Source organism: Hypanus sabinus, chromosome 29, assembly GCF_030144855.1.
Source record: "Hypanus sabinus isolate sHypSab1 chromosome 29, sHypSab1.hap1, whole genome shotgun sequence".
NCBI classification, from domain to species: domain Eukaryota; kingdom Metazoa; phylum Chordata; class Chondrichthyes; order Myliobatiformes; family Dasyatidae; genus Hypanus; species Hypanus sabinus.
In genome coordinates this window covers 6,387,955-6,412,477 of record NC_082734.1, presented here as the reverse complement: position 1 = coordinate 6,412,477, position 24,523 = coordinate 6,387,955, and the positions used below count along the sequence as shown (strand labels likewise).

The 24,523-nt window shown below is 43.0% G+C and overlaps 1 protein-coding gene across 1 annotated transcript in view; it reads left to right on the top strand.

The window, feature by feature from the left end:
- The window catches only part of LOC132382754 (glutamate receptor ionotropic, NMDA 2B-like), a 332,180-nt gene that overhangs the window by 232,700 nt on the left and 74,957 nt on the right, over positions 1–24,523 (top strand). The gene's annotated exons all lie outside the window — the stretch shown is intronic.

Genomic DNA, 24,523 nt, shown 5'->3' with positions numbered 1-24,523 from the left:
CATTTCACTTCAGTGAACAAAGGCACAGAAGCTACGGGGTATGTATTGAGTTTGCTTATTTATTGTGGTAAATGGGAAGATCGTCTGTGACCCCAAAGTCCCCAGCTTCCGGTCACGATTCTGTGCCCTAATATGGCCCCCGGCACTGTCTTTTTTCGGGCTCCCAGTTTTGTTCATGCTCTATAAATTGGAGCCACGTTGAAAATATCATTAAAATTTAATGGTATTGACATATAATACATTTGAAACACAAGAAAGCACACAAAATAAACTAAATGCCTGGAGGCTAATTTAGATAAGCAATAAACTTTCTCCTGTCACCCCAGTGGCCCTGCAGCGCTAGGGCCGGGGTTTAATCCCGTCCAACTTCAGGAAGTGGAATTTCAGTCTGAGAGCCGGCAAGTCTGCAAATGTTTCCTCAGCCCCATTGCCCGTTTCCCTGGAATGGTCACCTGCCTGAGATGCTGAGGTTTTTGTGTGTTGCTCTGGATTTCCCACATTTTCAGAATTCCTTGTGTTTATGATTTTAGCAGACTTCCAGTTGTTGGTTGTTTTTTTTTTTGCAAGCATTCACTTGAATTTCACACTGTTGAGATCATCCTTACCCCGGTTCAAGACCTTAACTTGAGGACCAACTTTATCCCTTTCCATAAACTGATAGATCAGCCATCAGCAAGATAGGTCAGCTGGTTGAAAGGGGTCACAGCAACAACCTGGCACACACTATCAGTAAGACCAAGGAATTAATTGTGGACTTCAGGAAGTGGAAGTTGAGGGAACACACACCAGTCCTCATTGAGTGAGTGGTGGAAAGGGTGAGCAGTTTCAAGATCCTGGGTGTTAAAGTCTCTGAAGATCTATCCTGGGCCCAAAGTATTAATGCAATTACAAAGAAGGCATGCCAAAGGCTATATTTCATTAGAGTTTGAGGAAACTTGGTATATCATCAAAGACACACTCAAATTTCTACTGAAGTACTGCGGAGAGCAATCTCACTGGTTGCATTGCCATCTGTTATGGAGGGGCAACTGCACAGGACTGGAAAAAGCTGCAGAAAGTTGTAAACTCAGTCAGGTCCATCATGGGTACTAGCCTCTACAACATCGAGGACATCTTTAAAAAGCAATATTTCAAAAAAGCGACACCCATTAAGGACCCCCATCACCCAGGACATGTCCTCCTCTCATTGATACCATCAGGGAGGAGGTACAGAAGCTTGAAGACACACACTCAACATTTTAGGAACAGCTTTTTCTTCGCTGCCATCAGATTTCTGATTGGGTAATGAACCCATGAACACTACCTCAGTATTTTCACTCACTTCTGGCACTACTTGTTTAATTTATTTTCTATATATACTTCTTATTGTAATTAATATTTTTATCACTATGTATTGCAATGCACTGCTGCCATAAAGCAACAAATTTCACAACCTATGCTGGTTATATTAAACCTGATTCTGAACTGCTTTAAAATATACTGAATTATGATCACTATTTCTGAAGTGTTCCCCAACAGACACTTCCATCACCAATTCTATTCCTTAAGGTCGAGTACTTCTTCATCTCTAGTAGGACCATCTACAGTACTGTGCAAAAATCTTGGGCACATGTAAAGAAGATTAGGTAAGCGAAATTGCTTTCAAAAACAATGAAATGAGAAGTTTCTAAATATCAAAAAATTACTATAAAGGGCAATAAACAGTTTAAAAAACTAAATCAAGTTAGCACCTTGGAGAACTTTCCACAGTTCTTCTTCAGACTTCAGCTGTCTCGCTTGCTTCTGTCTCTCCGGTAATCCTAGGCAGCCTCGATGATGTTGAGATTAGGGCTCAGTGAGGATCATACCATCTGAAAAACCAAATAAAAATCAAGGACTTTTGCACAGTACTGTACATGTCTCAAAAACAATGAGCAGTAAGGTGGCATAGTGGTTAGCACAACACTTTACAGTGCCAACGACCGGGGTTCAATTCCAGTTGCTGCTTGTGAGGAGGTTGAACATTCTCTCTGTAACCATGTGGGTTTCCTCCGGGTGCTTTGAATTCTTCCCATTGGTGTACCGGTTGGTAGATATCATGATTAGGCTAGGATTAAATCAGGGTATTGCTGGGTTTATTTCACACTGTAGCTCAGTAAATTAATTAAAACCTCTGTTAGATGAAATTAGCTATTCTGCACCATATAAACGCTTTGCGCTGAGGAAAGCTCAGTTAATACTGGGAACGTTAAAGTCTCCCAATACTCTAACTCAACCTCCTTTGACCTTCTGAGACATGGATGACATCTCACAGCACTGGTAAAACGCCTCCAATGCTGTCTTTGTGAAATCCTCTAAAAATAAATAAACCAACATCAGTGTAAGATTAAGAAGAATCTTAGAACATTCATTTAGTATATAGGGGGCAAGAAGGTAGCCAGGAGAAGAGTAGGTCTCCTGAAGGACCAAAGGGGTAATGTATATGTGCAATCATGTGATGTAGAGAAGGTTTTAAATGAATCTTTCTCATCCATACTCAGCGAGGAGGAAGACATGGGAAATAGTCCTTTAGGGAGCCCTGTAGCTTAGCAGTTGGCTATTACTGCTCAGGGCATTGGAGATCAGAGTTAAATCCTGGTGTCCTCTGTAAGGTGTCTCTGTACGTCCTCCCCATGGAATGCCTGGGTGCTTAGATAGTCCAAAGACGTACTGATTGGCAGGTTAATTGGCCATCGTAAATTGTCCTGTGATTATGTTAGGATTAAATAGGGGTTGCTGGGGTGTTGCTATGCCGGTGGATTTTGAAGGATTGGAAAGGCCTGTTCTGCACAGTACCCCTAAATAAGCAAACCTAGTGACTTCAGGGAGGATTACATGGTTATTCTACAGCAAGTCAGCGTCAAGAAGGAGGAAGTGTTAGTGTTAGATGTCATGGGACTTACGTGGGTTGGTAGAATCTTTCTCCCATGGTAGGGTTATCATAAACCAGATGGTATAAGCTTCAGGTAAGAATAAGGAATTTTATAGAGGATTGGAAGGGAAGATTTCTTTTGCACACAGAATGGTCAAACTCTGGAACTCGCTACCAGAGATGGCATGGAGTCAGATATATTCACTACCTTTTAGAGATATATAGGCAGCCGTCTGTTAAGGCAAAACATAGAAGGAACAACAGGCAAGGTGCTGACAGAACTCCATGGATCAGGCAGGAAGGAAATGGACAGTTGATGTATTGGGTTGAGACCTTTCATTTGTCAGATGTTGTTTGACATGTTGAATCAGTCAAAGTTATTTATTGTTATTCCTCAGTACACTAGTGTAAAGGAGAACAAAATAACTGTTACTCCAGTTCTGATGCAGTATAAAAACTAATAAATAAAAAATCAGAGCAATCCTATAAAACACAATGTACAAATAGCTGCTGAGCTTGGCTACACGTTGATAAGATTAGATAATGTGTATGGACTGATCGTATGTACGTGAAATGACATCAGGAACATGAGCATCTGAACATAAGGCGACTGACAGGGAATGATGAAGTGATAAAACGACTCTTGGCAAGGGGAACTTCCAAGGTACTGAAGCAGGGCCTATGGAAACTCAACAGGACAATGATTGTGTTAGTGTAGGTATGAGGTATAGAATGTAGCTGTGCATGGGAAGGGGATGAAGGACATTGAGGGGCTGAGAGCAGGAGCCCACGCACCCCTCACACAAACTCTTCTCCCTCCTGCCATCTGGCAAAAGGTACCGAAGCATTCGGGCTCTCATGACCAGACTGTGCAACAGTTTTTTCCCCCTAGCCATCAGACTCCTCAATACTCAGAATCTAGACTGACATCTACATCATTTATTATTATACTGAAATTTGCCCTCTACTGTGCCTATTGCCATCTTTATTAATTAATTATTGTACTGCCCTGCACAGTTTTGTGCACTTTATGTAGTCCTGTGTAGGTCTGTAGTCTAGCATAGTTTTTGTGTTGTTTTATGTAGTCTAGTGTAGCCTTGAGTTGTCTCACATAGCCTAGTGTAGTTTTGTGTTGTTTCATGTACCACCATGGTCCTGGAGGAACCATGGTGTTTTGTTTTGTTTTTACCAGCAGTTTATGGTCGAAATGACAATAAAAAAGTGACTCAACTTGACTTGACTTGAGTGGCTGATGTGGATGGGGTGTGAAGGTTTGATTAGGCTGACGGCTTGTTTCCTTGTTTGTTGCTCCAAATTCCAGCATCTGGAGTTCCTTGTGTGTCCAAGACATAGAAGGATATGTATGAAGCCCTTATAAGTGAGGCTTAGTGTGAATGATCAAGATAGTCAGCCTGTCTCTTTGCATAATGTTTATTTGTGTATCACAGTAGGACAACTGAGATTTGAATGACCTTGGTTGTTGTAGCTGTAGGTTATCCATGCTCATTCTGGTTTAGGTTAAACAGTTTGCCATTAGTTCTGAGGTTTGGTCCATCACAATTCCAGTGAGGAAAGAAGAAGTGTACCCAAAGTAGCTCTAGTAACCTAAGATGGCATTGACGTGTGACCTCCATTGAGGTCACGGCTCAGTTTTAGTTGCTTTTTATTCATAGATTTTTGGATTTATGTGGATAGTTTTGGGGACAGTGAGGAGAATTAGGTTTAGGACAGGGATGTGTGGAAGTTAGAGGACTGGCCGGAGTCTTAGGTCTTCTGTCTGCAATTGAAGGCCAGTGATGTGGACGTGGGGCATCCATGGACTGGGCTGGAACGACCGGCTGGATATCAAGGCCTGTTGTCCTCAGCCCCAACTCTTAGATTCTCTGTGAGTCTGCTGGAGTAGTTAAAGGTCCAATCTCTGCGTGACCAAGTCCGAATCCTAGCCCACTGGAGGCCGAAGAAACTAGGTTGTCTTGGGTTAGAGGACAGGTTAAGTGGGTGGGTGGGAGGGAGGAATGGGGCTTATTTTGCTGGTTGTTGTGTTTTGCTGGGTTCAGTGTTGTTCTGAGCATTGTGGGCAAGCTATGTTGGTGCTGGAATGTGTGGCAGCACTTACGGGCTGCACCCAGCACAATCTCCACGCAAACAGTGCATTTCACTGTATGTTTCGATGTATGCATGATAAATAAACTTTAATCTTGAATCGTGGATCTTGAATCTTCAGGTTATGTTACTTAGGTTATGTTGCTAATGTTTCAATAACAGTGAGTTAAGGTCAGCTTTTCTTCAGCTACTTTGTGAAGATCAGACCCAATTTTTAAATAGGGCAGCCACACATCATCTCTGTTAAAGTGTGGCACTGGGACTAACTATAAAAAAGCGGCTAAAATTAACCAAGAATACTTGAACATCTTTCCACACAGCAACAGAAAATAATCGTCCGCGTTCTGTCTTCTTCTCAGACCACCCTTGAAAGATGTCCAGAGGGAAAAAAATAATCCAAAGTGAAGGAAGTTGTTCTGTGGGATCTATCAAACAAGGCTTGGATCAGACATCAACTGTGGAATGCAGCAGGAGGCAATATCAACCAAAAGGGAAGAGGTGAGGGTGAGTTGCCCCATAACAATGGACAATGGTGTGGGGCAGAGAGAAATACAATGCTATCTGTGTTGGGAGGGTAGGTACAGTTTATTTCAGAAGGATAGACTATTAAAACGATGTTCTGTGTGTTGTTCCCACGATCTATAGAAGATGGGAAGCCATTCTTGTTAAATAAAGTATCACTTTGTTGACTTCAATGCCTTTTCGTCTCTGCTCTGATGTTAATGGGTAAAGAAAAACATCAGTTGTGACATCGTGAGTGACAACAGAGCCACGACACACTCTCTTTCACCCTGTGTTACTCAGGAGCTGGTGGGAGCAATCCCTTCATGAGGATGGGGCTGGCTGCTTCTGACTCCAAAGGGTGGACTTTATGCTGATGGACAGATGGGGAGGTAAGTGTCATACCTTCAGACTCTGTGAGAGCCGAAGAGATCTGAGTCAGGAAGGGGGATGTCGAGAACTTGTGGTTTCCAGACTCTCTGATGTCAAGGAAAGCAAAGGGTATGTCTCACTTTCCCGGTGGTTTTGGCATATTCTGCGTTGTGTCTAGAACCTGAAGCTGAAGTCGGTGGCAGATAGAAGCTTTTCACTCTTGTAACGCACTACGCTTCCTTCCTACAGGTGCACAGCAGCCGAAGGAGATGAGGGCTGCAGAGTGCATTGGAGTGCTGATTCCTCAAGGAGGGAGGATTGGGAGCAGCAGGAAGGAAAGGAGGGCTGTTTGCCCCAGGAGGGTCAGTCGAGCCAAGTGGAGCCCTCCTTCCTAGCCCCTGCTGTGTAATAAAGGCATTAACAATGAGAAATGTGTCTCTGCAAAACAAAACATCACCCACTCACCCAGCCACAACACTCCTTCATCCATCCCACTTCACTTCCTTCACAAAGCCCATCTTCTGTGACTTGGACCCCACCCTCTGCCTGGGACAGACAGAGCTTCTCACTGGCATTCACCTAACCCTTTCGCCCCAAAGCCAAGGTTTAATTTTATTTTATTTAGAAGTACAACACAGTAACAATTCCTTCTGGGCCAGTGTGCTCGTGCTGCCCAATTCCATGTGACCAATTAGCCTACTCGCCTGTATGTGTTTGGAATGTGGGACCAAATTGGAGCACCCGGAGGAAACCCACATGGTCACGAGGGCAACATGCAAACTCCTTACACACAGCGTCAAGAATTGAACCTGGGCGCTGTGTTTCACTGCCACCGGGCTGCTGTGTGTGATGGCACTTGCAATTTGACTCTGTTGGGTCAGGGTAGAGAGTGTTGGGGAAACAGGAGCTGTGGCTTGGACCTGCAGGGTTAGGTAATCCTTTGGTGGGGAAGGACAAGTGGGAATGGGAGGGCAGGTGAGCTGCTGGCTCAGAGTTCGTGTCTGGGATGATGACGCTTCTCTAGAGGGCTTCTGGGCAGAAGCTGGAAGCTTTCAACAGAGTTTGGCTAAAAAAAAAATGTGGACGGTCTTTAGCAGGAAGGATGGACTTAGGCGGGGATCTTGGCAGGATGAGGAAGATCAATTGCAAATAATTAATTGAGTAATTGATGCCAGTGCAGTCAAGAATATACCCTTGTTGCCCCTCAGTGTCTGAAGAAACTACCAGAGCATTGGGACAGCTGCCATTACCTCCCCTGTAACTGTAGAGCCTGCAGTGTTGAGAAGTTCAGGCAGATATCTCCAGAAAAGCATCAGCAATCCAGCTCCTAATTCTTGATTCTGACTGATGGGCAACTACTGCGCCATTTTTGGAAAAACTCTGGGGCAGAGGATACCCCACTTGTTATGGAGTCCGCTGCCATTCGGTTACAGGAGATCCTCTGGAGAGCTCTGCTGGATTAAACTCTTCTCCGTTTGATGACATATAGAACATATAATTGTGCTGAGCCAATTAAATTAGTGATCAAATGGCCAACTAAACTAATCTCTTCTGCCTACACAATGTCCATATCCTTCCATTTCCCTCACATTCATGTGCTTATCTAAATGTCGTCCTTAAGAGGTTTTAAAGTTTCTGTCTCTACCACCATCCCAGGCAGCACATTCCAGGCACTCCCCACTGGCTGTGTAAAAAAACATGTCCCTTACACCTCCTTTGAAATGGCTCCTCTCATCTTCAATGCATGCCCTCTGGTATTAGACGTTAGATATTGTCTGTCCATTCTATCTATAACTGTCATAATCTTATAAACCTCTATCAGATCGCTTCTCAGCCTCACCACTCCAGAGAAAGCAACCCAAGTTTGCCCAAACTCTTGTTACAGCACGTGCCTTTTAATCCATGTAGCATCCTGGTGAGCCTCTGCTGTACCCTTTCCAAAGCATCAGCATCCTTCCCATAATGGGGTATCAAACACCCCGAAGAGTCCTAGCATATAAAACTTAATGCCTCGACTAATAAAGGCAACAGTAACCACCCTATCAACAAGTGTAGCCACTTCCAGGGAGCTGTAGACCCCAAGATCCATCTGCTGATCAACACTGTAAAGGATCTTGCTAGTGTACTGTCTCTTTCTATTTAATCTACCAAGGTGCAACACTTCACATTTGTCCTGGTTAAACTCCATCTGCCATTTCTCTGCCCATATCTGCAAGTGATCTGTATCCTGTTACATTCTTTTGTCAGTCTTCTACACTGTCCAAAACACCATCGATCTTCGTATCATCTGCAAGCTTACTCACCCACCCATCTACATTTTCATCCAGATCTTTTGTTTACATCAAAAACAGCAGAGGTCCCAGTAGAGATTTCTGCAGAACACCACTGATCACAGACCTGTAGCTAGAATAAGTCCCTTCAACCACTACCCCATTATCTTGTATGGGTGAGCCAGTTCTGAATCCAAACAGCCAATTCACCATGGATCCCATGCATCTTAATCTTCTGGATGAACCTCCCATAAGGGACCTTGTCAAACACCATGTAGACAACATCCACAGCTCTACTTTCATAACTCACCCTCATCACCTCATAAAAAAACTCAATCCAGTTAGTAAGACACAACACAATAAGACTCACACAAACCCAAGCTAGCTGTTCCTAATTAGGCCATGATTTTCCAAATGTTCATAAATCCTATCCCTAAAAATTCTCTCCAGTAACTTCCCTACCACTGACATAAGACTCACCGGTCTATAGTTTCTGGGATTATCCCTGGTTCCCTCCTTGAATAATGAACTTGAAAGAACTTTAGCTACTCAGGATCTTTCTGTGGCTAGAGAGAACACAGATATTAGTCAAGATGTCGACGGTCTGTTCTCCTGCCTCTCTCAATAACCCAGGTGTATCCCATCAGACCCTAGAACCATACCTAACTTAAAGCTATTTAAAAGACACTATGCTACTTACCTCTTTACTGTTCCCCCCTCCACCCCAAAGAGTCCTAGCATATCAATATGTTCAGTACTGATATCCATAACCTCCACCTTCATCTCCTTGGTAAATACTGATGTAAAATACTCATTAAGGACCTCGCCCACATCAGTTGCATCCAAGCATATGTCCCTTATCCTTTTATCCTTAAATGGTCCGACTCTCTCCCTGGTTATCCTCTTGCTCTTGATCTATGTATAGAATGCCTTGGGATTCACATTAATCCTACTCGCCAAGAACTTTTCATGGCCACTTCTGACTTTCCTAATTCCCTCCCTGAGTTTCTTTTCTGGCTCAGGGGCTCCGTTTGATTCTAGCTTCTGAAGCTTTACATACTTTGCCTTTTTCTTCTTGACTGAGTTCATCTCCTCTCTCAAAATCCAAGGCTGTCTTACCTTGCCACCCTCTGACCAGAGCATACCTGTCCTGTACTCTGTGCAGGTACCATGGTCTGTGTGGCCTACACCAGCTGATATTTCTTATGCCTCCGCATAGAATTACTTGTTTGGTAAGACTGTCCGTAGTTATTGTGTACAAGGTCTGCCTTTTCCTTATGTATAATTCTAGATGACTATCTCTCTGTATTGGTTCGAAGCTTAAAGAGGGGAGTCGGACCCATGAGGTGGTTAAAAGTTAAAATCAGGGATTAGCTGCGGAAGATGATGTTTGTTCCACGGAGTTAAAGAACAAGGAGCTGTCTTGAGAGAATCTTTAACCGGCTGTTTGCCTACTGGTTTGCATTAAAGAGGTTGCACGTTCCTGGAATATGAAGAACTTGAACTAACACCATTATCAACAAGAGCAGGTGCATTGGGATTAATCTTGACACTGCAGAGGATTTCAAGTGCTACTTAAAGATGTTCATTCATTGCTTCAGGTCTCATGGAGAAGCAGCAGATGGCAGCCTGTGAGACCCTGTCACTCAAGCTGAAATCCCTTGAGGACCTTAACGAGAGAGAGTGAGTGCTGAGTGCCTCTCGCTGCTAAATAGTTTACAGAAGCCTCTGGTATAAAGGGAGTGCCAAGACACTGGCACTTTGTTTGGAGCTACTTCAAAATGGAGGAGCAATATACTCAGTGGCCGCTGTACACCAGTACAAAATACTAATCAGCCAATCATGTGGCAGCAACTCAGTGCATAAAAGCATGCAGACGTGGTCAAGATGTGGTCAGTTGTTGTTCAGACCAAACATCAGAATGGGGAAGAAATGTGATCTAAGTGACTTTGACTGTAGAATGATTGTTGGTGCCAGATGGGGTGGTTTGAGTATCTCAGAAACTGCCCAACTCCTGGGAATTTCATGTACAACAGTCTCTAGAGTTTACAGAGAATGTATATATATCCGGTGAGTAGAAGTTCTATGGGCAAAGATGCCTTGTTAGTGAGAGAGGTCAGAGGAGAATGGCCAGACTGGTTCAAGCTGACAGGAAGGTGACAGTAACTTGAATAACCATGTATTACCATGGTGTTGTGCAGAAGGGCGTCTCTGAATGCACAACACGTCAAACCTTGAAGTGGATGGGTATAGCAGCAGAGAGCTACGATTGTACACTCAGTGGCCACTTTATTAGGTACAGGAGGTAGCAAGTAAAGTGGCCACTGTTTGTAGGTATACTGTAGAACTGTAGCTGGGTTAGCACAGGAAGAAAAACAGAAGGGTGAAATAGACTCTTGCCCAGCACCCTGATAGTAAGGAGGCCCAGAATCTATGCGATCTTCCCCCGGTTCTTGGAGATAACCTTCCATGCTGGTATTCTACAACTTAAGTGGGAGCAAGCCAATCCAGTGGACACCAGAAGTTCAATCGACTCTGTCATGCCAGCACCTGCAGACACCTTTAAATCATGAAATTGCAGTGTCAACCTCTGACTACCTTCCATTCTGAGTCGTGTTCAGGACACACTATGTACTGTGTTACGCTGCGTTTAGGGCAGCAGTGAAGGTCCTCCATCTCTGGCGGCGTTCAGGGCTTCCTTCATCGTGTCAGTAGCTCCCTCTCCGTTTCCACTGCTGTCAGTCATGCAAGTCCCGGGTGGAGACTCAGGAATACCGTCACACTTAAATGTAGGAGGAATCTTCATTGCTGTTTCCGTAACTGTTTTGTTTGACCGGTCAGCATTGTTAGCCCTGAGCTGAACCCCCGAACCTGGAGGGCCGGTGGACCACGCTTAGTCTGGCCTCTACCCTGTGACCTGTTTAGCATGGGTGACCCCACCAAGAGCCGAAGCATAAAGCCCTAACTCCAGCCAGCATAGCTCTCTGGAACATTGAAGCATACAAGCCTCCAAACCCTACGACAAGGTCGTGGTCCTCTTGGAGGATTTACTGTGTACAATGTCCATTATTTGACTTGTATGGTCTGCTCTCAATTTTCCCCTGAGGGATTTTTATGAAATACCTTTTGGAAGACAGTAATTAACATCTGCCAACAATCCCTTTTTCCACAATTGTAATTATCTCATCAAAAATTTCAATCAGTTTGGTCAGGCCTGACTGAACCCTTAAAATTTCACTGCCATTTCTGTCTGATCAGCTGGGAATTTACTGGGAGTCCAGTCATTCTACCCATAATCATGAGCTGTTGTTCACATCCAGCAGCTCGCATAACTGACCGTAACTCTGAATGCTCTCACTTTTTTTTTAATTAGTGGAATGGCATGTGCAATTTTTCAGTCTCAATAAATTGTTCACAGAGCAAATGAACTTTGGAAGATTATGGTTGGGGCCTTTGCATTCTTCTCATTCTTTTCCTCTTATACTCTGGGACTGAAGTCCTCTGCTTCAGTGGACGTGTCGCTCTACAATGATTTCCTTCACTGGAAGTAACTCGGAAAACGTGTAGCTCAGGTGGCTGGCGGATAGGTGGCATTGTCTGGAACTTTGCCCGCATGAAGACACGAACAGACACGTAGACCTCAGTCCCACTTCTAAGCCAATGCAGGCAAAATTGCAGACGATGCGCAGAATTTGCCACACGAGCAATCAGCAAGGTGACCACCTCCCTCTGCCACAACTTGGTTTCCATTAAGACGACCAAACAACTGATTGGTAAGAGCAGAAAAGCCAAGTATTCGGAGGACAAAGCACGAGTGAAGAGTGCACTGATGATGTCTCCTTGTGTTGTGACAAAACATTTGCAAATGGATTGTGAAGATCAGAAAATAACCCAACGCAACTATTTTCTTTACTACTTGTACCTCAGTGAATTCCTATCCCCAGCTCATTTTCTTGCAGTGCTTAGGTACTTTACTTGAAATATTGACATAAATAGATTATTCAGATACCCTTCTGTCCAGCCCATCCTCATTTTCACTTGGCCACTTTATTAGGTACACCTGCTCATGAAAGCAAACATCTATTCAGCCAATCACGTGGCAGCAACTCAATGCACGGTAATGTGCAGACATGGTCAAGAGGTTCCGTTGCTGTTCAGACCACACATCAGAAAGGGGGAAGAAATGTGACCTAAGTGACCTTGACGTGAAATGATTGTTGGTGCCAGATGCGAGCTGCCGATCTCCTGGGATTTTCACGTAGGGCGGTCTCTAGAGTTTGCAGAGAAATGGTACAAAAAACAAAGAGGAGACACCCGGTGGGCAGCAGTTCTGTGAGCAAAAATGCTTTGTTGATAAGAGAGTTTGGAAGAGAATGTGCAGACTGGTTCGAGCTGACAGGAATGCGATGGTAACTCAACCCACTCATACTGAAGTGGAGTGCAGAAGAGCATCTCCGAAAGCACAACACATCGAACCTCGAAGTGGACGGGCTACAGCAGCAGAAGACCTTGAACATACACTCAGTGGCCATTTTTTAAGTACCTCCTTTATCTCATAATGTGGCCTCTGGGTGTATTTTTTTCCTTTGGGCTGAATTCATTAACTATTGCAAGTTTTCCTTAATCCATTTTTGAAAACTCTGTTGCTCTTTCGTTCTCGCCCTGTTTCTACGGTAGTGACAAATGATGCCTTTCTTTGTGCTTTAGTGTGATACTGCCTGCTCCCAGTTAAGCTCTCCAAGCTGTTTTTTTTCATGAAGGAGTCATCTTGATTTTTAGGGGCTGACACTGTATCTATATATACAATACAGCCATTGTAGCCTGCTGAGAACAGTGCCCCAGATCTGAGGTCATCCCCATGATGCACAGTACAATGGCTCTTAGTGGTCCGTGGGCTGGGGTGCAGAACATCCCAACACTCCCACTCGCTTCCTTTCAAATCTCATTCCCGCTACGCACAGTGCTGTGGCTCCTAGTGATTGTTATTGAAAGTCATTGAAAAGCAACACACACAAAACGCTGGAGGAACTCAGCAGGTCAGGCAGCATCTATGGAAGTGAATAAACAGTTGATGTTTCAGGCCGAGACCCTTCTTCAGGACTGAGGAAAGGCACTGGAATGAAAAGGAGGGGGGAGGGGAAGGAGGCTAGCTGGAAGGTGATAGGTGAAGTTAAGTTGATGGGAAAGGTCAAGAGATTTCTGGTAAAATCCAAAGGAATTGTCAGGGCTAGCTTGTAGAATTTCCTTTCAGTTGACAGAAATCTCTTAGCCGGAGAGTGGTGAATCTATGGAATTCATTGCAATGGATAGTTGTGGAGGTTTAATCATGGGGTATATTTAAAGTGGAGGTTAATAGGTTACAGGGAGAAGGCAGGAGAATGAGGTTGAGAGAGAAAATGGGCCAAATGGCCTATTTCTGCTCCTATGTTTTTATAGTCTTCTGTATATTACGTTCAGCAATAAATCATTCTTACATATGACTTGGCAACTGACTGTCCTTTATTTTCTTTGACAACAAACCCTCCTCACATCTCCTGTGACAGCAAGCCTCCTGAAAGTCTCCTTTACGTCACCTATGCCAGTCAATCTCTTTAATTATAAAGCCATAATGTTATACAACACGGGAGCACATCCTACAACCCATACTTATACTTGTGTAATGAAAATTATTTTAAAATGTTGCAAAGCCTCGGGAAGTATCTAAGACCAAAGGGAACAATCATAGAATAGAAGGATGGCCCTTTAGAACAGAGCAGAAGAGGAATTTCTTTAGCCAGAGGGTGGTGAATCTGTGGAATTCTTTGATATGGAGGTCAAGTCATTGGGTAAATCTAAAGCTGAAGTTGATAGGTTCTTCATTAGTAAAGGCGTCAAAGATTATGGGGTAAAGGCAGGAGAATGGAGTTGAGACGGATAATAAATCAGCCATGTTGGAATGGCAGAACAAACTTGATGGACTGAATAGCCTAGTTCTGCTCCCATGGCTTATTGTCTTATGACCTATACTCAATCTTCACTTGTGCTAGGTCCATTATCCTTTGTTGTCTCGGAGATACTTCCCTAGTTGCACTCAACATTCATTCCATGTTGTGGCTGTGTATTATCTGTTGTGCAAAGATCTCTTTTTAACTGGGTTCTGGTTTTACCCATCCTTGTAAACAGTAACTGGTATCACTTGGTCCTAAGCACCATAGAGTGGGGAGATCCCAGCCCAATGAGCCGATTTTGTGCTTGAGAGTAGAAAGAGCCAGAGATTGGCCTCAGTAAGTCTTTAGCAAGGAAGGGAGTTTATCAGTTCCAGACAGCACAGTCGAGGCTGATTTGAGCTGAAGGGAGTAAATGTGGCTAAACTCAGCACTGGTGAAGCTGATAGATGGGGTAATTAGAGAGGACTGAAGAATAGGTGTCAATGATTCACAGAGTGAGGACTAAGTGAGACTTGCCAAATGGAAGCAACAGGTGAAATCCTCAACATCGAATGAAGACCCCATGTAGGCTCAAAGTACTGGGGCAAACATAAATGTTTTAGGAAAACTATGAGTAAATATGGCCCATCGTCTTCCCTCAACTGAAGAATCAGTGTTCTTCCATGGTGAGCAACGTTTTTAGAAGTACCAAATGGCGCTAGGGTACAGAATGTCCCCTGAGTGGGGACGTTAGTGTCCATCACCAAAAGTGACTTTGCAGTACATCTCCTGACTAAACTGACCATGTTCTGAAGGAAGGGAAAATTGGGGGTAACTCGGGACATCAGAGTTCGGAGTTCAAAGTTCAATTCTGACATCAATTGTGAGGAGCCTCTGTACATCAACCCTGTAGACTTCATGGTTTTCCTCTGGGTGCTCCAGTTTCCTCCCACAGTCTAAAGACGTGCCAGGCAGGGTAATTCATCATTGCAAATTATCCTGTGATTAGATTAGGGTTAAATTGGGGTTGTCAAGCGTGGCTGGGGTATTGTGGCTCAAAGGGTCAGAAGGGCCTATTCAAAGATTCAAAGTACATTTATTATCAAAGAATGTATACAGTATACAGCCCTGAGATTCACCTTCCTGCAGGCAGCCACGAAACAAAGATACACCATGGAACCTGTTCAAAGAAAACATCAGACACCCGACATTTGAAAAAGAACAAATCGTACTAACAGCAAATTGCGAGTGACTAGCACACAGAATATTAAACATCTCAACATTAAACGGTCTAGGAGTATTTGGTTTAGTTCAGTTCAGTTTAGCGCTGTGTCATTTATTGACTGCAGGCTGCAGAGCCTGTCCACACTGAGATGACATGATCAAATTGCAAAAATGAAAAAAAAGAGCAATTAGAAACTAGAAACACATGCAGCATGAACCAGAGATGGGTCCGAAATGAGTCCGAAGCCCCAGACACTAAACATCAAACCACAGTCTCCTCCAAAATGAGTCCAAAGTCCCAGACACTAAATATCAAACTGCAAAGTCCTCCTCTGAAGAGTCCCACAGCTACAGGCTGTGCCGATCAATATTTGCAGTATGGACCTGAGCCTCTTATACCTGCCTCCAGCAGCAGTGAGTGGGATCCCTAAAAGTATCTTCTAAATAAACTAAATAAATAAGTTACCAGACTGGGTCTACAGCAGGTTATGTGTGAACTGACACAAGGGATAAACTCATTTGACTGTATCTTCCCCCGACTGACATACATCTATCTAAGACAGTGCTAGCCAAAGTAACCAAAGAAGTTCAAGAGCCGAGGTAATGTTGCAGCTCTATAAAACCGTGGTTAAACCACACTTAGAATATTTTGTACAGTTCTGGTTGACTCATTAAAGGAAGGATGTGGAAGCTTTAGAGAGGGTGCAGAGGAGATTTAACAGGATGCTGCCTGGATTAGAGAGCATGTCTTGTGAGAAAAGGTTGAGTGAGCTGGGGCTTTTCTGTCTGTGGTGAAGGAGAATGAAAGGTAATTGGATAGAGGTGTACAAGGTGATAAGATGCATAGATTGAATGAACAACTAGAGAATGATTGTTACTCATTGATGCAGTATAAAAAAGAAAAAACCCAAAAAACACAATTATTATAAAAATAAAAACAATACTATAAAATGCACTGTACAAGTAACTGTTTGAATATTCATAAGATTAGCTTGTATACATAGACTGATTATATTTGCATAGTGACATTAGTTATAGAAGGATTTCAACATAGGTAACTCTGACAGGAAATGATAAAGTAACGAATTGACTCTTGGCAAGAGGAACTCTAGGTAGCAACAGGGCATATGAAAACACAATAGGATATATCAAAATAACTGCAAGACGAGAATGTTACCTTACCTCACCTATGAGATTACATCAAGAAAAATGGAAAGAGCGTTGGGTTCAACTTCTAAAGATAACCACCAAAGCAATGGTTTCCTTGGATGGATGGTGCTGTCCATGGTCCTGATCACTGTGATCTCTCGATCCCCTACTATCACGTCCCCCATTGCTACCCCATTTTGTCCAGCCTTTTTGCTCTCCAACTCACTACTTACTCAAACATTCAAAATTCTAACTTATTGAATAATAAATAAAATGTACACTCAGTGTCCACTTTATTAATGCAAATATTTAATCGGTCAATCATGTGGCAGCAACTCAGTGCATAAAAGCATGCAGACATGGTCAGGAGGTTCAGTTGTTGTTCAGACCAAACATGAATGGGGAAGAAATGTGATCCAGGTGGCTTTGATCATGGAATGATTGTTGGTGCCACACAGGGTGGTTTGAGTATCTCAGGAACTGCTGATCTCCTGGGATTTTCATGCATAACAGCCTCTACAGTTCTAGACAATCACACGCAAAACAGGAGGTACTTACTAAAGTTGCCACTGAGTGTATTATTCTAACTTATCTATTATTAGATAATAATAATTTATTATTATTCTATTTTTATTTATTTTATTTTATTTTACTTAGAGATACAGTGCAAAAGAGGCCTTTCTGGCCCAATGAACTGCACCACCCAACAACCCACCTATTTAACAGTCACGGCACATCTTACAATGACCAATGAACTTACCTGGTACATCTTTGGACTGTGTACGGAAACCTGAACACCCGGAGAAAACCCATGCATTCACGGTAAGGATGTACAAACTTCTTACAGGGAACGCCGGAATTGAACTCTTAGCTCTGACTCCCCAAGCTGTAATAACACTGCGCTAACCGCTGCACTACCGTGGGCTTATTTATTGTAGCTTAGCAGAACTAAAAATTTTAACTGTGTTTCTCTCTCTGTAGATGCTACCTGCCTTTCCGTGTGCTTCCAGCACCTCCTGATGTTCTTACAGATCTACAGCACTCGTGGTAACGCTTGTGGAAGAGACGTGATTGTGGTTTGCAGTTTATAAGGGTTATGGCTGGGGCCATTTTGCTGGTACATGTCTCCGTTCTCTCCCTGTTTCTGTTACTACAAGTGGTGGCAGTTTTCACTTGCTGAATCTATAGCTGTGTTTGTGTCATCATGATCTTGTCTAACTAGAATGATGGTGACTCTTTGAGCACTGGGGTGTGACCCTAATCTGGGTAAGCCTTTGACACCACCAGGCATCCCAGTCTGTACTAAACCATACTGCATTGGACTGCACTTCTGAGGATGTGTAAACTGACCCATCCACGTGCAGACTGTGTAAGTTTACAATGAGAGTGGACCTGTTTTACTACCTCAGCATGAGTGTGTCAAACTGATAATATAGCAATCTGAGTCGGACGTCAGCAATTGTGACAGTTGTGTAAATGTACCAATGATAGGATCCAGCACTGTAATAATTTGAGTACAATAGTGTGTAAGTACATCGGTCTGAGTGTGCATCTGGTTCAATGTACCAATCTGAAGGGCACTAATGCAAGAGTCTGATTGAAAAAAGCCTTTGAGCATAATTAAGTGTAATAATCTTGTAATTTCCTTACTAAGAGCACACAATCGAGAGGTACAACCATGATGCATCTGTGAGTGCACACAATGCAACAATTCAGCAAACCGTGAGCACGGCAGTTCTGAGAATTTAATCTGAATGAGACCAGTCAAACAGTAGCCAGTTTTTGCATGAATGTAAAATCTGAAACTATCTCGTGGACAGTACACTGCATTAGAGTCTGCAAATCTGAGCAATATCAATGAGAGTGCATCAAAATAATAATGTAGCCAGAAACTCTTCCATAATGGTGGATCTCTCTGTAGTGCGGGTGTGAAATAATAGCAACAGTTTGTGAGTGTGTTAACGAGAGTGCACACTTATAAGAATGTATCTAAATGATTGAAACACATTGAATTTATTAATCTGAGAATTTACTATAGAGAATAAGCCATTTTAGGCTGTACTGTCAAACCCTGAGCTACTGTGACACTCTAAAAGATTTCTTGTGAATGTATACCAATGATGGGGTCCAGTACTGTAATCATTTGAGTGCATTAGTATGTAAGTGCAGCGGTCTGAGTGTGCAAACAAGTTAATCTAAAGAGTCTGATTGCATAACCCTTTGAGCACAATTAAATGTAGTTATCCATCTGCTTCCGTCTGGCAGACGGTACTGCTGCATTAAAGCCGGGACTGACAGGCTACGGGACAGCTTCTTTCTACAGGCCATTTGACTTATAAATTCATACGTCTGTACATTGTGGTGGAGTCATAATGCAAAGATTTTTACTCCCTCATGTTGTGGGATGGATATCAGCTTTGAATAAATTCAAATAATCTCATCATTCACTAAGAGCAGACAAACGAGAGAGCAAAGATTCAGGAATGATTGTGATGTATCAGTAACATCACGTTGTAAAAGAGTTCAGCAAACCGCGGGTGCACCAGTTCTGAGAATCTAATCCGAACGAGACCAATCACGCAGCAGCTTTTTTTTGGTGTGAATGTAAAATCTGTAACTATCTCATGGACAGTACACTGCATTAGAGTCTGCAAATCTGAGCAACATCAATGAGAGTGCATCAAAATAATAATGTAGCCAGAAACTCTTCCATAATGGTGGATCTCTCTGCAGTGTGGGCGTGAAATAATGGCAATAGTTTGTGAGTGTGTTAATGAGAGTGCGCACTGATAAAGATATATCTAAATGATTGAGACACATTGAATGTAATAATCTGAGGTTACCATTGAGACTAAGCCATTTTAAGCATGTACTGTTGAACCCCAAGGCACTGTGATACTCTAAGAGATTTCTCGTTAACAGGTACCAATAATAGGATCTGGCACTGTAATGTACTCAGGACCTCTCTGCTAATGTGGCCATGCGATTATGGCAACAGCTTGTGTGTGTATCAATGAGCGTGTCTAAGAATTTACCATTGAAATTACGCCATTTTAGGGGTGTGCTGTTAAAGGGTGCTCCGGTAGGTATGTTCAAATGTGAAAGTGTATTTACCAAGAGCCTGTAGTTGTCTGAGTCATTGTTGAATCATCTGAGAGTGGATATCAAGGTACCACATTGAGAGTGCTCGGTCTGCGACTGTTACAATTTGTGAATATGCCTTTAAGAATGACCGATTGGAACTGAGAGAATACCATTCCAAATCTCCACCATCCTGACTGCATACCACTCCAACAATGCATTATTGAACGTGTTCCTGTAAAAATATACTGACCTGAATTTAAAAGCAGCCCAAAGAGAGTATCAGAAACAGATCCTGTGCCATTGAGACCTCAGTGTGGGGGAATCGCGAACTTGGGCTGAATATTAAAAACAAGAGTACCAATCTGATTTATGATATTGTGGTCTGAGAGGTCACCAGTTGGTGCAAGTGATCTGTGAACTTACTAATGAAACTGAGGCATTAGGAATGCAACATCTGCGATTCAACCAACAAGAGTGCACCCAGTGGCAATGTAGCGTTTCAGAGGAGGCCAATGGGAATGAGGCAATCCGCGGATACGTTAGACTAACACTCTGCAGCAATAAAGAGTGTGATCACTAGTCTGAGGATATGCTGAAATGGTGACCTGTGTGGATGTACATCAATAAGAATGTCTGATTTTCTGGAAGTATTAGGAATACACTAACCCAGTCAGGCTGCTGTGGAGGTTGCAGCAGGAAGTGTGTTAGTCTCAAACCAAAAGTTTGCAAAATGTTTCAGTTTCAGGGTTTAACAAAGAGACGATATTACTCCGGTAATATGATCGTATGATTGGATGTAAATGAGAGGGCGCCAGACTCGTGCCCCTCCAGGTCTGAGAATGGATCTTTTCATGAAGGTGGCATTTCACTAGTGAGAACGTACAACTCCAAACCAGCATCAACTCGGTTAGTTCTGAAACAGACCCACGGAATGCAGTGATCTGGCAGTGTAGAGTTCAGTGAGGTGTGCACCACTAATACATCTAACTGGTGAAATCCAGGTTCATGAGCAGTTATTACCCATTAGCCATCTGGCTCTTGAACTGCCTTGGTGGGATCATAGCCGGACTATTGTGTGTAGTGCGTTTGGCCAAATATTGAGTGAATGGACAAGTAATTACAAATCAGTGGTTTCTGAGATACTCAAACCACAAAGCATAACGTAAATATGTGTAAAGTCATTCTCCTTATCTCCAAGACCTCCATGCTGTCTTCTTGCACCTCAGGAAGGAGGTGCAGGAGCCTCAATACCCACACCACCAGGTTCACAAACAATTATTACCCCTCAGGCATCGGGTTCTTGAACCAGAGGGGATAACTTCACTCAACTTCAGTCACCCTATCACTGAATTGTTCCCACAACGTATGGAATCAGTTTCAGGGACTCTTAATCTCATGATCTCAATATTTATTGTTCATTTATTATTGTTATCATTATTACCACTACCTTTTTTCCCTGTTTTTTGTATTTGCACAGTTTGTTGTCTTTTGCAGTTTGTCTGTCCTACTGGGTGCGCTCTTTCATTGATTCGGTTATGTTTCTTGTATTTACTGTGGATGACTCTCAGGGCGACGTGCATGTACTTTGATAATAACTTTGCTTTGAGCTCTGAACATTGAAGAGTGAATCAGTCTGAGACTGCGTTGGTGCCAGAGGATGTCAATCCAGCGGTGCCCCGGAGGCACGCACTAGTCCGAGACTGTACGATTGGAAGTGAGCTGATCTGAGTGTAAAAGTGTTCCAATGGGAGAACGCCCCAGTGAGCCGGCAGTCAGTCTCCTTCATCCCCAACATGTCAATTTGAATGGAAAGGGTGTGATCTGTACAAATAAAAGGATTCAACCTATGATTGATCCAATGAAAGAGGGGAAGACGGAAGGTGTCCCAATGAATGCGTTGAGTATTGTGTTGAACATTGTGGACGTGCAATATTGGTGCCAGAATGCATGGTGACACTTGCAGGCTGCCCCCAGCACTTCCTTATGCAGATTGGTTATTAATGCAAGCGACACATTGCACGGTGTGTTTCGATGTACTTGTGTTAAATAAATCTGATTATGACTCCAGTACACACTGTGTTATATTTAAGAACATAGCTTTAAGTAAATAGCAATTTATTAGTATAATACCTGAGACTGGGCGCCACGGTAACAGGTAGCTCAGGGCGTCGGAGTTCAGAGTTCAATTCCAGAGTCGTCTGTGAGGAGTGGTATGTCCTCCCCGTGGACTGCATGGGTTTCCTTCGGCTGCTCTGTAGTGGTTAGGAGGTTAGTTGGTCATGTAAATTGTCCCGTGCAACAGTAGAGTGCGACAGTGAAGGGAGTGTAAGATATTACCAGCAAAGTATGCAGTAAATGCTACAATATGCAAAACCTGTAACATAAGAGGGCATCGAAGTGGCAGTAGAGCACTCTTGGCAGTAGATGCTCTTGGTTTTCTGAAAACATATGGATTTTAGACTGCCAGGGCATTAGACATTACAAAGATTTTATTTCTTGTGTCATATTAGTGGCTCTCTGTGTGACCATTAACATTAGTTGCATTTTGTTATGTATTTGCCTCGGTGGCACGGTTTGTTGCGTTTTTGGTTTTGTTGCATGTGTTGTTGCGTTTGTTTCTAAATCTCCTATTGATTTCCCCTCAGTTTTAGTTGTCATTAATAGTGCTACAGTAGCATAATGGTTAGTCAGGGCGACGGAGTTTGGTGTACAATTCCAACGGCGTCTTCGGGGATTTGGTACGTCTTCCCCATGGATGCATGGGTTTCCTCTGGGTGCTCCGGTTTCCTCCCACAGGCCAGATACGTATTAGTTAGAAGGTTAATTGGTCATTGTAAATAGTCTGTGATTAGTTGCTGAGTGGCGTGTGTCTCGAAGGGCCTATTGTGTGCTGTCTGGAAAAAGCTTGTACATTCTCCCCGTGACTGCGTGGGTTTCATCTGGGTGCTCCGGTTTCCTCCCACGGTCCAGAGAGGTACTGCTTGGTAGTTTAATTGGCCATTGTAAATTGTCCCACAATTAGGCTAGGCTTAAATCGGGGTTGCTGGGCAGTGCAGCTTGAATGTCTAGATGGCCTGTTCTCTAAGTAAAAATAATAAATATAATAATAAATAGTATTTTAGTGTTTTTTTCTATCTCACTCAACACATTAGATGATGTCTTATTAACTAACTCCAATATGTAACAAGAATGGAACAACGAAGAAGCAATATTCTGGTGCAACAAGAATGTGTGTGTATGGAAGGATGAAATCTAAAACCAAACGATGTACAAACATCCTGAGGAGCTGTGATGTGAAACTGAGTGAGGGGTAACCAATCTCACTGAAGCATTTTGAGACACGAATTGCGGAATGCGGTTCAACATGCTGTGCTAAATTTAAGGTATGGCAGAACCCGCTTGCCTTCCCTGCCTGGGGCACAGCAACGTGTAGGGAAGATGAACTTGTTTTCACACCCCCCAGAAGAAGGATAATTGCAAGCAAACACAATTACTCCACACCAAAATGTGCCATGAGTGGTGTTGGGGATAGTTAGCGCTCCGCAGTAGACTCGGGGGCCCGCCAGCGTTTCTTTAGGTAAATATCGTATTGCTTAGGCTCCCTTGAATACTGAATAAACTGATTAGTCGGTTAAAGTTATTGGACCCGAATTGAACGTAACAGTGTGATGCATCAGTGTGTTTCTGTAATGTCGATCAGGATCGAAAGAAGCTACAGAAAGTTGTAAGATTAGTCAGCTCCATCTTGGGTACTAGCCTTCATGGTGTCCAAGACGTCTTCAAGGAGTGCTGCTTCAGAAAGGTGGTGTCCATCATTAAGGACCCCAACCACTCAAGACATGCCCTCTTCTCATTGCTACCATCAGGAAGGAGGTACAGGAGCCTGAAGGCACACACTCAGTGATTCAGGAACAGCTTCTTCCCCTTTACCATCAGATTTCTGAATGGACGTTGAACCCATGAACACTACCTGGCTTTTATTTTTTCTGTTTTTGCACTATTTTTACTTTAACTATTTAATATACATATGTATACTTACTGTAATTGATTTACTTATTGATTGTTTCTCTATATGATCACGTATTGCATTGTACTGCTTCCTCTAAATTAACAGATTTCATGACATACACTGATGATACTAAATCTGATTCTGATTCATCAGGTTATTTGATGAATGTTACGGGTACACCCATATGGTAGTACATAACAAAATTGTGCACTAATAAGGTGCTTTATGAGGTGAGCATGGCAGTGGTGTAGCAATGCCAGTGTACAAATGGTTCTGCAATATTGGTGATAATAGAGTGTAAAATGAGACTGTAATATTACAGTGGTGTATCGCATAAAAGTCAGCGTGCACCAAGTGATGGTGTAATAGTGGAGTGGAACAAACATGTGTATCTGCATGGTGTGCAGCATTGTGCAAAACAATGTGCAGACAGTTACACGATGGTGTTGCAATAATGGTGATACTGTAGAGGTCAACAGTGGCCTACTCTCCACTGAAGTGTGATACCGAGACAATGACAAGCTCTCTTCTCATTGCTGCCATCAGGAAGGAGGTACAGAAGCCTGAAAGCACACACTAATTCAGGAACAGTTTCTTCCTCTCTGCCATCAGATTTTTGAATGGACATCAAACCCATGAATACTTCCTCACTAATTTTTTTATTTCCTATTTTTTTGCACTACTTACTTAATCTAACTATTTAATACACTTACTGTAATTCAGTTTTCTGTTTCTCTATATCAATCATGTATTGCATTGTACTGTTGCCGCAAAGTTAACAAATTTCACGACATATGCTGGTGATATTAAACCTGTTTCTGATGCTGCACTGATAATGAACAACGTGACAGTAGCAGAGCACGTATAGGATGAGCGTAACGATGGGAGGACAGCTACAGGATGGCTAATGAAATATGTGTGACTCTGAAGGGGCACGGATATATTTATGGGTTGGAGGGTCACTCTGCTGCAACGTGCTGTGTTCTGTTGCCAATCTGTGAAGTAGTGGTGCAGC